Consider the following 17,016-nt stretch of genomic DNA (forward strand, 5'->3'; position numbering starts at 1 on the left):
ATGCAATGAAATGGCGTATAGCATAGCCTAAATGCACAAAGATTCAATTTATTACAATAATATAGGCTATGTTTTACAGAAAAGTTCATTTAAGCTACAGTAGCACATCCAAGAAAATGTTTTATACTCAAACATTTATTTTAGAACCAAAATGGATACTCACCCTGTTTTAATTTGAATTCAGTGTCTTGTCCATTTCTCTCTGCAGGCAAGTAAAGATTTAGAAAAACTTGTGAGAACATTAATAAAAATGTAGTCGAATGTCCTTCAGAAAAAGTGCATTCTATTCCGCTTCCTTTCCAAACGTCAATGAATAGGAATAGTGCATATAACTATAACCTACATTCATACTATTTCATTTGTAGGTGACCAATTCCATTATATGTAAATATTAAATAATATCCATAATATTAAAGAGACCCTCGCTTCTTGACTTCGCCGCGGAGAAGTGTGCCGTACGACCACCTGCGCACAACTGTTTTTGCGTCTCGTCCCAGATCCCATCGCAGAGAGTTGCGTGCGAAGGGCATGCCAGGTCATTGGGATAAATTCGCCACCTGAAATACGAGGAAGTTAACGGCACCCAATCGGGTCTATATAACATCAACCACATCCCTGCCAAGAGGACCGCGGACTGATAAACCATCTTTGTAGAGAGCTGTGTTGAACCGTATGCTATAGTTTAGGTTTCTATGCAACTTTATTTACTGAATAGTATAATTCAATTCTCTAGATTGTTGAGAACTACTACCGATTTCCTTTTGATTTGCAAATTGATTGGAACCGTCTTTAGGTGAGTTGTATGACATTTGAATACAGTGTGCAAGTTAGTAGATGTGTTAATATATATTTTTTGATCAGTCATACTAATTTCCCTTAAATCGATGGTTTACCATACCTGAGCGCTTACTATGCATGCCACTTTTTCAAGCTATATGCCATTGGTCCCTGAACGTAAACAAAGGCACGAATGTGAAGCGGATATAGTGAGATAACTGGGACGCTAAATTAGTTAGCGAATTGTAATGTTTATTGTGATAAATAAATGTGAAATCAAATTAATATTGTTGCTTGTAGAATTTAATTTTCATATAGACTTCTTTATTCATGATATGCCCTTTCTAAGTTTTGTCTTCTTGAGACGTGCAATTAATGATATTTGACTCACAGATGATGATTCCACCTGGGGACTGCTTATATGCGGGAAGGAAGAGAAGGAAGCCCATCCAAAAACAGTTGAGTACCGGATATTAATGAGTTAGTCTCACATGAAATGCCTGTTTGTTGCATGTGCAAATAAAATAGAATTGTTCCCAGTCTGGCTTTCATGGATATTCAACACTTGTAAATGAATGAACAAACAAAAGCATTGTGATGTTTTAAAGTACGCTTCAATTAAAATCACTATACCGTACTATGTGGGCATTTATTGTTACATTGTCTATATTTCTAAGGGTATTTGGTTACACTTTGCAAACAATTTGCAAAAAAAAAATCCCTCACCATCTAATTCTAGTGCAGGAAGTTAAATTAATTATTTTCTGTTAATTTGCTAATTGAATGTCGTTATAGATGTGCAATTACACAAACGACAAACATGTATTACAGTTGTAAGTACTTTGTAACAATCTGTACCCACACTAATGACATTGTGCCCGCCTATTTAAGTAGTAGTATGATGTACTGTAAATACATCGTTTTAGTATTATGTAGTTGTGCATTCAGTTGCACAACTGAATGCATTCAACCGAAATTAACCCAACCCCTCTGAATCCTTAATTGATGTCCACGTCATCTATCAAGCCATTGCAAGTTTCTTACAATTTCATGTCCAACTTGAGAAAAAATGTATATTCAGCATTATTCAGTTGAGGGACCTGCTGCTACTACATAGGCTTTCCCTCTTCATTATTTAATCATTATTGGGCTATTTACTAAGTCATAGTTTTCTGAACCCACAGACAACACCTGACTTTCTCAAAATACCAGCTTAGACATAGTAAAGGTTCCAATGACTAATGAGACAAAATGGGATTTAAATTTCAGTAACGCATGCTTGCTTATTTAATAAACCAGTCATCATTGGGACAATAAATAGTACTGTATTTTGGTATCAGTAGATTGATGTAAAAAAGCCTAGATTGTAACTTTTATCATAACATCAATTAGCATCAATCAATTACTTGACTCTCTATATTTGACAGAAAACAGACAGCGGCCAACCAGAAGACCAATCCATCTAAGAGGCACCGTGACCGTTTGAATACAGAGCTGGACCGGCTGGCCAGTCTCCTACCCTTCACCCCGGACATCATCTCCAAACTGGACAAGCTCTCCGTGCTGCGCCTCAGTGTCAGCTACCTCCGGGTCAAGAGTTTCTTCCAAGGTATAGACAGCACAGCGTCCCCATGTGGTGCAGTTACACCCTATATAGTCTCTCGTGACAGCAGTTACAAGCTATCGTGACGGCGCACATGCGAGATTTGGCCATGGATTTTGGTATTTTATTAGGATCCCAATTAGAATATTGTGAAAGCAGCAGCTACTCTTTTTGGGGTCCACACAAAACATGAAACATGACATAATACAGAACATTAATAGACAAGAACAGCTCAAGGACAGAACTACATACTTAAAAAAGGCACACGTAGCCTACATATTAATACATACACACAAACTATCTAGGTCAAATAGGGGAGAGGCGTTGTGCCGTGACGTGTTGCTGAATCTGTTTTTTGAAGCCAGTGTAACTGATGTGAAATGGCTAGCTAGTTAGTGGTGGGGCGCGCTAATAGCGTTTCAATCAGGTCACTCGCTTTGAGACCTTGAAGTAGTGGTTCCCCTTGCAGGGACCCCAAGTAGTGGTTCCCCTCCCCCTGCGGCTTTTGTGGAGCGATGGGTAATGATGCTTCATGGGTGACTGTTGTTGATGTGTGCAGAGGGTCCCTGGTTCGCGCCCGGGTCGGGGCGAGGGGACGGACTAAAGTTAAACTGTTACGTTGATGCTGTTGACCCGGATCACTGGTTGCTGCGGAAAAGGAGGAGGTCGAAAGGGGGGGTGAGTGTAACCGATGTGAAATGGCTAGCTAGTTAGCGGTGGTGCGCGCTAATAGCGTTTCAATCGGTGACGTCACTCGCTTTGAGACATTGAAGTAGTGGTTCCCCTTGCTCTGCAAGGGCCGCGGCTCTCATGGAAGGATGTTTGACATGCTTTCACATTTGTATCACAGACATTATTAGACCTCTTTTAGACCTCCTGTAAGACTCTATGATCTGTGAACCGTACATGATACAGACAACATATTGGTGTCTTATCCTCCTTATAGTGTGCTCTAAAATATGGAATATGTCTAGATTCTGAAATAAAAAGTCATATTAATTTATTAAACATTTAAAATATGTATTTATATATATTTATATCTCAGAAGTGCCCTTTTTGATTTGACTTATTTTTACTCTTTAAGCACATCACATTTCCAGAGTGGGCTTTCTGGTACTTTTGAAGATATGACCCATTGTATACATAGAAATTGACATTACATGCCATTAACCAATCACAGCCCTCCTTTAGGATTGTACATTCAGGAAATCACCAGCAGAGGGAGTTCCCTTTGAATCCATTTTCCCATTCACTGTGTTGGTGGTGCTCATAAAATGTATCATAACTTTAAAAGTAGAGGAGAGCCCACTCTGGAAATGTGAAGTACTTGTAGAGTATATTGTTTAAAACAATATGTCTAAAAATGAACAAATCTAAAAGTATACTTTTGAGATATTAATGTGAATATGTGTAATGTTGAATAAATTCTTGTGAAAAAAAATATTTCAGAAACTAGACATACTCCATATTTTAGAGCACACTGTAAGGAGTATAATGACACCAACACATTGTCTGTATCATGTAAGGTTAACGGATCATAAGGTCTTACAGGAGACATGTATAGGTCTAAAAAGGGCCTAAAATTTAATCAGGATTTTCTCAAAAATGGTTTGTGATACAAATGTAAAAAGCACATCAAACATCCATCCAAATACTAATTTATTTTCTATGTGAGAATTGCCAGAACAATCCAAGATATCAAAAATATTTTCAGGCCTTCCTGGGGTGGAATGGCCCATATAAGACATCATTACACTCAGAAAAGGTCTCTTGAAGGGTTCTTCAGCTGTCCCCATAGGAGAACCCTTTTTGGTTCCAGGTAGAACTCTTTTGGGTTCCACGTAGAACCCTCCACTTGGGACCAAAAAGGCTTCTTCAAAGAGCTTTCCTATGGGGACAGCCAAAGAACCCATTTAGGTTCTAGATAGTACCTTTTTGTTGTAACAGTGTAACCTACCTATTGATATTCTAACCATGCACACTCCTACTTTTCTATGTATTTGACAAGGTTTATCACTTTGAGAAAATGAAAATGTAAAACATTACCAAACAGCCTTGATAGTTTACCCATTCATGCATGACCCTACGCCTGCGTGATGTCGCTGTGGTAGCCTTGCTCATTCAGCCAATATGTGATGGATATACATGCTTGGTAGCTTATATGAACTTTTGAAATATACTGTTTTATACATTGGTCAAATGTGTCTAGCTGTGGCCTTGTTTTTTTTCTGTGTCATTTCCAATCCCTTCAAAGTCTGTAATGAAACATGTTAGGTCAAGGTAGTGTTGCTGCATGTATTAACATCATTTGATTATCTGATTCTGGATTCAGATCAGGTTTTGACTGAATTGTCCACATGTGAAATAAGGTGTCAGTCATCACTTATTTATGCAGTCTTTGCAATATACTGTACATCTTCATAGCTTTGAAATACATAAAATACTAAGTTCATACTGGAAGTACCCAACCTGTTATGAATAGTGAAAAAGATAGATATGCTATCCAATGAAAGAAATTTGTAGCCGTTCTCTGTTCTCTGCTTCTACATCTCCATTGCTTGCTGTTTGGGGTTTTAGGCTAGGTTTCTGTATAGCACTTTGTTACATCGGCTGATGTAAAAAGGGCTTTATAAATACATTTGATTGATTGATTGATTTACTAATATCAATATATACAAACTTAAAGCAAGTGTATTGTCCAATTGAAACCTCCCATCTACAGTTACAGTAGAACAGAAGAAAATATTAAAGCATTTTCCCTCATTAGTGATGTAATGACCTCGTCTCTTTCTGTGGCAGCGCCATGCTGGAGCTGGTGGGTGTCTTTGCTTGAATAGCCTCACGTCAATAATTGCATAGATTGGCCCTGCACAACAAAAGGCGTAAGTGACTGACCCCAAACCACTTCTGGTCTAGACGCCAAATATGTTGGTTCAACAAGAGCAAGCTGAGAACACAGCATGCAGCGGAAAGAAATCCTTTGTTTCCCCAACACTATTGTTGGACTGTTGTCGCTTACAATTATTCTCAAATTTGATCACCCAGAACTCAACTCCCTGCGTTGATCACCCTGTCTGATTTTATGACCCTTGGTTTTATGACCCTTGGTTGACCCTCGTCTGAAACTCTATGTATTCCAGTTTTAACAGATGGTTTATTTTTGATGGGTTTTCAGCAGCACCCTACAAACCTTCAAGTTTAGAGCAGACTTTATTTACAGCAACAGACTGAGTACTCCCATAGTTTACCACACTTATACCGGAGGTGTGCCCGGTATTTCTTGTTTTTCTGTCATCTCTTATTTTGTGTGCTATCTGCGCTGTACTTTTGTGAATCATATTGATGAGATAGTATCTCATCCAGGATACTGCATAATAAAAGTGCTGTAACACCCTATAGCCTAAGGAATGAGTTTGCAGTACAAGTTGTGCCACGTGCTGGTCTTCCTCTTTGCCAGCAGTTGTGGTTCCCCTTGCCAGGTTCCAGTCATCAGACCCACTTAGATATCACGCACCCTCGTATGGTCCTCCCAGCAGCTCACAATGAGATCACATAGAGGTTAATAGGATTGGAGCATGCACTTCACTTCTGCGTGGCTCAGTTGGTAGAGCATGGTGCTTGCAACGCCAGGGTTGTGAGTTTGATTTCCAAGGGCGACCAGTAGGAAAATGTATATACTCTACTGTAAGTCACTCTGGGTAAGAGCATCTGCTAAATGACACTAATGTAAAATTGCATTGACCTGAATTTTAAAAAGGCAGCTGCAGCGATAGAGCTTAAGAGACCTAGTACACACTGCACAGCTCACTGTGGTTTCAGGGGAGTGTCCTTACGGGGAGGATCAGTGTCAATGGTCTTTAATTTCATGGTCCTGAATACTGTTTGATTCTAAGCAGAGTTCTGATATTGCCTGTTGTACATTCAACATGAAAAGCTGCTCTTTGAAATGATCAGACAAGGAAAAAACAATAAAAGGCTAACAGTCTTGAAGATGTGGTAATTTCTCCCCAGTACATTCATACGAACAATAAAAGTCAGTAGAAATGTCATTTTTCGTACAGGATACATCTCCAGTAAGGTGTCATGCTGCCTGTTCCCAGCGTGTTACCTGGAGAAAAATGTATGATCGTTTTGTCAGTGTTGACTAACTTGCCTGTTTGACTTGTATGAGCCTACATGACAGTGTATTTCTGTGGAATACAGAGTAATGGGGAAAGGAAAATGGTAGATATTAGGAAACTATAATGTGCCCCAGCACATGAGGGAGTAATTGTGCACAAGTGAAAGTGGCAGTGAAGGAATAGTCAGATCAGAGAGGTAATGAATGCTCTACTTATTCCCTGAGTACATTGCGTGACTGCTCCCTGGCAAGACCCGGACCGCCCTCAGGGCTCAGTGTAATGCACAAGAAAGGAAAGTATGTATCAAGTTGTCACGAACTTGGAAATGAGCGGACCAAGGCGCAGCGTGAGTATAGTTCCACATATTTACTTCAGTGAAACTAACAAAACCAAAATAACACAACTTAAAAAGACCGTGAGGACGTAGTGCCCAAACACACTAACAAACAATCAATATCCCACAAATACAGGTGGGGGAAAAGCCTACCTAAATATGATCCCCAATTAGAGGCAACGATTACCAGCTGCCACTAATTGGGAACCACACAAACCACCAACCTAGAAATCTAAAAACTAGATAACCCCCCCCCCAGTCACGCTCTGACCTAAACACCATAGAGAACCGAGGGCTCTCTATGGTCAGGGCGTGACACAAGTGCCACGACAATGGGTTTTATACATCCGTGCTCATTGGTGGGGATCTATTGACCTCGCATGACACAACGAGGATGCTGTGTGTGAATGTTAACAATTAATTTCTAAAGTGAGTTTGTAATCTATCACCTATTGTAAACCCAAATTGAATTTGTTATAATCAAATGAAACAGCCATTATATACTGTGCCTAAAATGTTGAATCAGAACAGAGATTTTCCTTAGAACTACTGTGTAGGTCCGTCCCCATGTCATTTTAAATCTGAATTTTAGGGAATTATATCCCAGATGTAGCCAAATTAAGTAATTCAAATGAAGCTAATCTGAGCTAATGTGTTTGAGGCGCTGCCAGTTGAGTGAATTGTACCATGTTAAAGCAAGCGAGGTAGACTGGATTATCGTCCATAACCTTAAAATGCTCTTCTGAAACTCACTGTATCAGTACAGTAGCGTGATAATCTTCAAACGGAAATGCAGAAGAGGTTATAGGTTTAGTATAATGATGTTGAGAGGTGAGTGAAAAGGGTTCTGAAATGTTACAGAATTGGTACAAAGGGAGCCAAAGGCCCCACCAAATTATGAAGTACCACTAAGAAAGCATTACTTTAATGTAAAACCTTTGTAAGTGCTGTGTTGAATTGTGATGTTGACTACTCTGCAGTCTGGTCACAGTTCCAAATTTCTAATTCCAGTTGTAGTGCTTATCATGTTGACCAGGGGGATCAAGGGGCTAGAATGGAATTAGTACACAGAAGAGGTCTTGGGTTCTACCTTCTCCTCCATGTTTAACTAGGTGCTCTGAGTATCATGTAGTATCATTCGCTATCGGAGGGCAGAGTGTTTGGCAGCTGCACAACCTTCTCTGGCAGATTTCCTTCAGCTTGCGTGCAGAACGGGAAATTCCATTTCCCCCCGTGTTTGTTGTCATCATGTTTGAATAGACTGTTTGTCAACAAGGATAAGACATTTTCTTTCCAATGAATCCAAGCAATTAGCTCCATTAATATGGCCCAGGATAATTTAGGTTTTGATTATATAATTTTAGATTTTTTTCTCATAGAAATTCTCTTTGTTCTTCTTTCATCCTGATCTGTCGGCCATTGTTACACTTCATCCCATAATCTATTGTTCACTTCATTGTTATTTCCAGAAACAATGCCTCGATTGATCATGAAGAGTGTTTTTAGAAATAGTAAACAGTTTTGGCTTGTTCTGTTTCTACCAAATAGTTGTTATTATCAGCAACGATTCAAATCCTAGCAGATGTTATTCTGCTGTGATCCAACATGTAATTTACTTATGTTTTCTACTTTTCAGTGATATTCAGCTATCCGATATTGGTTGTGTTCAATGAGCCAAAGGCAACATTCATGGAAAATATTTTATTTTTTATTTGACCTTTATTTAACTAGGCAAGTCAGTTAAGAACAAATTCTTATTTACAGTATAGATAATGGAAAACTATTTGTCTGCTCGCAATAGCGTGAGGAAGTGACCTTAATATGTCATAAAGGAGGGGTACTAATCTTGGTCGTATTGCATGATGACTGCAGTGCTAACTGATTTGGCACAAGCTCTTTTTGTCTAAACTGTGATTTTTAATTTGTTATCAGATCATAAAAACATTTACTTAACAAGCATTTTCACAACACATGTAATTATCCATTTTGGCACGATAACAACAGCCACAAAACAACAAATGTATGTTAATGGAAATATATTGATTTATTGATGGATTAATGGCGTTCGATTAATCAAGCCCAAAGATACATTTTCAAAAGTGAATATGACGGGAAAAATAATGATGAATTATCATGTGTAAATGCATAGTAATGTTTACATCTTTATTATTTTCATGACTGCTACAGCGACGACAGACATGTATTGTACTGGACAATGGACAATACAGGTGTTTAAAGCTCTTATGAGACTTTCCCAAGAAGACTCACAGCTGTAACCACTTCCAAAGGTGTTTCTAACATGTATTGAACCCTTCTCTAACGACAAATCCACCTGCTCTTCGGACTAGTCAATATACAAAACTATATCGACTCAAGAACCCCGGCAAAGACTGTTGTCACCCAACATTTTTTAGTGTCAACTCGCACTCCAAGTTTTATCTACAACACCACAGTCGTTGATCATCAATGCACTAGACAACATAGATCACGCAAGTCAATGAGAAACCCTGGGGATGGGGGCATTTAGACAGTAACAAATTAGTTTAATCCGTTAATTAAGCTTTTATTTTAGGTATATTATGCTACATTAATGTGTAAATAACAACAATGACATAATTTTATATAATATACACTGCTCAAAAAAATAAAGGGAACACTTAAACAACACAATGTAACTCCAAGTCAATCACACTTCTGTGAAATCAAACTGTCCACTTAGGAAGCAACACTGATTGACAATAAATTTAACATGCTGTTGTGCAAATGGAATAGACAAAAGGTGGAAATTATAGGCAATTAGTAAGACACCCCCAAAAAAGGAATGGTTCTGCAGGTGGTGACCACAGACCACTTCTCAGTTCCTATGCTTCCTGGCTGATGTTTTGGTCACTTTTGAATGCTGGCGGTGCTTTCACTCTAGTGGTAGCATGAGACGGAGTCTACAACCCACACAAGTGGCTCAGGTAGTGCAGTTCATCCAGGATGGCACATCAATGCGAGCTGTGGCAAAAAGGTTTGCTGTGTCTGTCAGCGTAGTGTCCAGAGCATGGAGGCGCTACCAGGAGACAGGCCAGTACATCAGGAGACGTGGAGGAGGCCGTAGGAGGGCAACAACCCAGCAGCAGGACCGCTACCTCCGCCTTTGTGCAAGGAGGTGCACTGCCAGAGCCCTGCAAAATGACCTCCAGCAGGCCACAAATGTGCATGTGTCTACTCAAACGGTCAGAAACAGACTCCATGAGGGTGGTATGAGGGCCCGATGTCCACAGGTGGGGGTTGTGCTTACAGCCCAACACCGTGCAGGACGTTTGGCATTTGCCAGAGAACACCAAGATTGGCAAATTCGCCACTGGCGCCCTGTGCTCTTCACAGATGAAAGCAGGTTCACACTGAGCACATGAGCACATGTGACAGACGTGACAGAGTCTGGAGACGCCGTGGAGAACGTTCTGCTGCCTGCAACATCCTCCAGCATGACCGGTTTGGCGATGGGTCAGTCATGGTGTGGGGTGGCATTTCTTTGTGGGGCCGCACAGCCCTCCATGTGCTCGCCAGAGGTAGCCTGACTGCCAATAGGTACCGAGATGAGATCCTCAGACCCCTTGTGAGACCATATGCTGACACATGCACATTTGTGGACTGCTGGAGGTCATTTTGCAGGGCTCTGGCAGTGCACCTCCTTGCACAAAGGCGGAGGTAGCGGTCCTGCTGCTGGGTTGTTGCCCTCCTACGGCCTCCTCCACGTCTCCTGATGTACTGGCCTGTCTCCTGGTAGCGCCTCCATGCTCTGGACACTACGCTGACAGACACAACAAACCTTTTTGCCACAGCTCGCATTGATGTGCCATCCTGGATGAACTGCACTACCTGAGCCACTTGTGTGGGTGTAGACTCCGTCTCATGCTACCACTAGAGTGAAAGCACCGCCAGCATTCAAAAGTGACCAAAACATCAGCCAGGAAGCATAGGAACGGAGAAGTGGTCTGTGGTCACCACCTGCAGAACCATTCCTTTTTTGGGGGTGTCTTACTAATTGCCTATAATTTCCACCTTTTGTCTATTCCATTTGCACAACAGCATGTTAAATTTATTGTCAATCAGTATTGCTTCCTAAGTGAACAGTTTGATTTCACAGAAGTGTGATTGACTTGGAGTTACATTGTGTTGTTTAAGTATTCCCTTTATTTTTTTGAGCAGTGTAGTTTCAACATGACTGTAAAAGTAAGTAGTCTTATTTAGATTTCATACTTGGCTCCTCAATTAACTTCATGATGTGTATTTAGTCTACTCTCCTCTCCTTGGCGTTTTTCCTATTTTGTTGCATGATTGATTTTTATTTGTATTTCATGTAATGGGCATACACAAAATAGTCCAAATTGGTGAAGTGAAATGAAAAGAGTATCTTGTTAAAAACAAAAAATAATTAAAACGGAAAAGTGGTGCGTGCATATGTATTCACCTCCTTTGCTATGAAGCCCCTAAATAAGATCTGGTGCAACCAATTACCTTCAGACGTCACATAATTAGTTAAATAAAGTCCACTTGTGTGCAATCTAAGTGTCACATGATCTGTCACATGATCTCAGTATATATACACCTGTTCTGAAAGGCCCCAGAGTCTGTAACACCGCTAAGCAATGGGTACGACCAACCAAGTGGCACCATGTAGACCAATGAGCTCTCCAAACAGGTCAGGGACAAAGTTGTGGAGAAGAACATAAGTACATAAGTACATGGGTTATAAAAAAATACCAGAAACTGAACATCCCACGCAGCACCATTAAATCCATTATTAAAAAATTGAAAGAATATGGCACCACAACAAACCTGCCAAGAGAGAGCCGCCCACCAAAACTCACGGACCAGGCAAGGAAGGCATTAATCATAGAGGCAACAAAGAGACCAAAGATAACCCTGAAGGAGCTGCAAAGCTCCACAGCGGAGATTGGAGTATCTGTCCATAGGACTACTTTAAGCCGTACACTCCACAGAGCTGGGCTTTACGGAAGAGTGGCCAGAAGAAAGCCATTGCTTAAAGAAAAAAATAAGCAAACACGTTTGGTGTTCACCAAAAGGCATGTGGGAGACTCCCCAAACATATGGATGAAGGTACTCTGGTCAGATGAGACTAAAATGTTGCTTTTTGGCCATCAAAGAAACGCTATGTCTGGCGCAAACTCAACACCTCTCATCACCCCGAGAACACCATCCCCGCAGTGAAGCATGGTGGTGGCAGCATCATGCTGTGGGGATGTTTTTCATTGGCAGGGACTGGGAAACTGGTCAGAATCGAAGGAATGATGGATGGCACTAAATACAGGGAATTTTTTGAGGGAAACCTGTTTCAGTCTTCCAGAGATTTGAGACTGGGGTGGAGTTTCACCTCCCAGCAGGACAATGACCCTAAGCATACTGCTAAAGCAACACTCAAGTGGTTTAAGTGGAAACATTCAAATGTCATGGAATGACCTAGTCAAATCCCAGATGTCAATCCAATTGAGAATCTGTGGTATGACTTAAAGATTGCTGTACACCAGTGGAACCCATCCAACTTGGAGCTGGAGCAGTTTTGCCTTGAAGAATGGGCAAAATTCCCAGTGGCTAGGTGTGCCAAGCTTATAGATACATACCCCAAAGAGACTTGCAGCTGTAATTGCTGCAGAGAGTGGCTCTACAAAGTATTGACTGGGGGGGGGGGGGGGTGAATAGTTATGCATGCTCAAGTTTTCTGTCTTTTTTGTCTTATTTCTTGTTTGTTTCACAATAAAAAATATTTTGCATCTTCAAAATGGTAGGCATGTTGTGTAAATGAAATGATACAAACCCCCCAAAAAATCTGTTTTAATTCCAGGTTGTATGGCAACAAAATAGGAAAAATGCCAAATGGGGTGAATACTTTCGCAAGCCACTGTATACTATCCTCTGCACCTTACACTCACTGACCCCCCTTTCATTTGTCATTTTGTGTGCTGAACACTCACATTCCTGAAGTAGCTACTCACAGTCATTTCATTCAGCAAGTCTGAAATCAGTCACAGAAATTAAAACCTCCTCCCTGTTTCTCATTTAGTTGGCATCTGATCCCCCCCTCCTTCCCCAGTGATTGATACCGAAGTATCACAAAAACAATTGAAGGATGAGAAGTGAAAACAGGAAAATCACAGTCACAGTAACAGTATGATGTCCTCCTCCTGATATGGGTACAGTGACTATAAAAAGTCTACACCCTCTTGAACTTTTTTCACATTTTGTTGCGCTACAAATTGGGATTGTAATAGATTTAATTGTAATTTTGTCATTGATCTACACAAAATACTCCCTAATGGAGTATATACAAATCTACACTGGAGTTGCTTACCAAGAAGACAGAGAATGTTCCTGAGTGGCCAAGTTACAGTTTTGACTTCAATCTGCTTGAAAACCTATGGCAAGACTTGAAAATTGCTATCTAGCCATGAACCCCAACACACCTAGACAGAGCTTGAATAATTTTGAAAAGAATAATGGACAATACAGGTGTTTAAAGCTCTTATGAGACTTACCCAAGAAGACTCACAGCTGTAATGACTTCCAAAGGTGTTTCTAACATGTATTGAACACTTCTCTAATCAAGGTATATTAGTGTTTATTTTCCTTTAATAAAAAAAGCTTTTATATTTTGACAGAAATCTTCATTTTTGACATTAGAGTATTTTGTGTAGGTTGTTGACAAAAATGACAATTAAATCAATTTTTATCCCACTTTGTAACATAATGAAATGTGAAGAAATCCAAGGGGGGGTGTAGACTTTCTGTAGGTACTGTACACTAACTAGTTGTGATTGAGTAATGAGTTTTAGCCTCTTAGGAAATCAGCACAATGTCTCTTTAAGAGGCTCTTCGTGTTGTAGGCATGTAGTAAAGCTCACCAGGCGAGCAGTTGCGTGACTGCAGCAGACTGGGTTCTGACCTCAGAAATGGTTATGAAAACGATCTGTTGATCAGTGCAGCGTGTAGGAGACCAGCCCTGCAGAAATGAGTAGGGAGCCACCTCTTGCGCTTCAGAGTTGGGCCTTATTGCCTTTACAGCACTAGACACGCACCAAGACATACAGTGTATTCGGAAAGTATTCAGACCCCTTGACTTTTTCCAAATGTTGTTACGTTACAGCCTTATTATAAAATGGATTAAATAAACATTTTCCTCATCAATCTACACACAATACCCCAAAATGACAAAGTGAAAACAGAAATACCTTATTTACATAAGTATTCAGACCCTGAGCTCAATAGAAATTGAGCTCAGGTGCATCCTGTTTTCATTGATCATCCTTGAGATGTTTCTACAACTTGATTGGAGTCCACCTGTGGAAAGTTCAATTGATTTGACATGATTTGGAAAGGCACACACCTGTCTATGTAAGGTCCCACAGATGTCAGTGCAGGTCAGAGCGAGGAATTGTCCGTAGAGCATTTTTTGTGGGAAAGGTCAAGGGGTCTGAATACTTTCTGAATGCACTGTATATACAGATGTTAAGATTAATTTACATATACCCAGTCTAGAGGTGGTATGGAGCAGGAAGCTCAATTGAATTCCCTGAGAGTTATTATGCTGTTCCTTCCCTTAGAGCTTAGATAGGATTTCTGTGTCATTTATAGCATCGTTTAGAAGGTTGATAGATTTATTTGGCGTTCATTGCTTGAGGGCCATCTCTGTTGTCTTATCCTTGATGTCATTATTTACATATTCCCCCTCCATAGCCACCCAGGCCTTGTCACAGCCACTTTGTGTAGTACTACTGTATACATGCTCCAAGCCAATTAGCCCCATGCATTAAAGGCTCCGGGCTGATTACATTAGACATGACACTGCTTATCCTTCCTTGGCAGCTGGGCTCATATTCCTCTTGTCTCATTCACTTCTTTAGCTACCTTATTACTCTACTTGCAGAAGTGTTTTAGAGATAGTTCTATTTTCAGATCCTGGCTGCGTTGCTGTTTTCAGTTTTAACCTAGTTTTATACTTAAAATTGGATTTGACAATAGCTAATGGGGAAGTATGCATGAGTAAATCATGCGATCAGTTGATTTCTACAACCAGAGATTGTAAAGGTCAGTGGGTTTAGGTTGGATTAATTTAATGCAAGGAGAGACAAATACTTATTGAAAAGCCAACACATTCTCCTTGACCCCGGTTTGCATGCTCAGTTTTATTTTGCATGGAGACAGCCATTAGCCTGACTGAAGCGACCCATGTGACTCAGCGCGGGCAGAGCTGTGACCATACTGGTCTGGAAAGGAGGCCGTTTGTTAATGCAATATTTGATTGGCTCTCTCAAATGTTTTTTTCCCTCTGGGATTGAGACCTCTCGTTGGTCGTATTTGAAAATACAACCATTATGGAAGGGGGCGGCACTCAAGTGTTGTGTGGCTGTGCTTGTGGGTGTGGCTGGGTGGCTGTGCTCAATACCCTCCAAGCTCATCATTAAACTTGAGGCCCTGGGTGTGAATCCCGCCATGTGCAACTGGTTCCTGGACTTCTTGATGGGCTGCCCCCCAGGTGGTGAAAGTAGTAAAAAACACCTCCACTTCGCTGATACTCAACAAGGTGGCCCCACAAGGATGCATGCTCAGCCCCCTCCTCTACTCCTGGTCACCCATGACTGCGTGGCCTCGCACGCCTCCAACTCAATCATCAAGTTTGCAGACGACACAATAGTAGTAGGCCTGATTACCAACAATGACGAGACAGCCTACAGGGAGGAGATGAGGGCCATGGAAGTGTGGTGCCAGGAAAATAACCTCTCACTCAAAATAACCTCTCACTCACTGAACAGAACAAAGGAGTTGATCGTGGACTTTAGGAAACAGCACCTATCCACATCGATGGGACCCCAGTGGAAAAGGTAGAAAGCTTCAAGTTCCTCTGCGTACATAACACTGACAAACTGAAATGTTCCACCCACACAGACAGTGTGGTGAAGGAGGCGCAACAGCGCCTCTTAAACCTCAGGAGGCTGAAGAAATTTGGCTTGGCACCAAAAACCCTTATAAACTTTTACAGGTGCACAATTGAGAGCATCCTTTCGGGCTGTATCACCGCCTGGTATGGCAACTGCACCGCCCGCAACCGCAGGGCTCTCCAGAGGGTGGTGCAGTCTGCTCAACGCATCACCGGGGGCACACTACCTTCCCTCCAGGACACCTACAGTACATTATGTCACAGGAAGGCCAAAAAGATCATCAAGGACAACAACAACCCGAGCCACTGCCTGTTCACCCCGCTATCATCCAGAAGGTGAGGTCAGTACAGGTGCATCAAAGCTGGGACTGAGAGACTGAAAAACAGCTTCTCAAGGCCATCAAACTGTTAAATTATGTTAACCAGGTAGGATAGTTGAGAACAAGTTCTCATTTGCAACTGCGACCTGGCCAAGATAAAGCAAAGCAGTTCGACACATACAACAACACAGAGTTACACATGGAATAAACAAACATACAATCAATAATACAGTAGAAAAATCGATATTCAGCATGTGCAAATGAGGTAGGATAAGAGAGGTAAGGCAATAAATAGGCCATGGTGGCAAAGTAATTACAATATAGCAATTAAACACTGTAATGGTAGGATGTTCAGAAGATGAATGTGCAAGTTGAGATACTGGGGTGCAAAGGAGCAAGATAAATTAATTAATAAATACAGTATGGGGATGAGGTAGATTGGATGGGCTATTTACAGATGAGCTATGTACAGGTGCAGCGATCTGTGAGCTGCTCTGACAGCTGTTGCTTAAAGCTAGTGAGGGAGGTAAGAGTCTCCAGCTTCAGAGATTTTTGCAGTTCGTTCCAGTCATTGGCAGCAGAGAACTGGAAGGAGAGGCGGCCAAAGGAAGAATTGGCTTCGGGGGTGACCAGTGAGATATACTTGTTGGAGCGTGTGCTACGGGTGGGTGCTGCTATGGTAACTAGTGAGCTGAGATAAGGCTGGGCTTTACCTAGCAGAGACTTGTAGATGACCTTGTTTAGCATATTTTGTTTTGTCTACATTTGGAAAGATTACCGACACATTTTATGTTTCCGTCAGTCCTGTCATTATCCGACATGTACTTTAATTCCATAAAAAGGTTGGATGGAAACTTGGTTAATGTGGTTCCAAGGCAATAATTTTATTCCATTGACATTGAATCAAGGAGAGCAACTGA

The sequence above is a fragment of the Salvelinus fontinalis genome, chromosome 26 (assembly GCF_029448725.1).
Source record: "Salvelinus fontinalis isolate EN_2023a chromosome 26, ASM2944872v1, whole genome shotgun sequence".
Taxonomy (NCBI): domain Eukaryota; kingdom Metazoa; phylum Chordata; class Actinopteri; order Salmoniformes; family Salmonidae; genus Salvelinus; species Salvelinus fontinalis.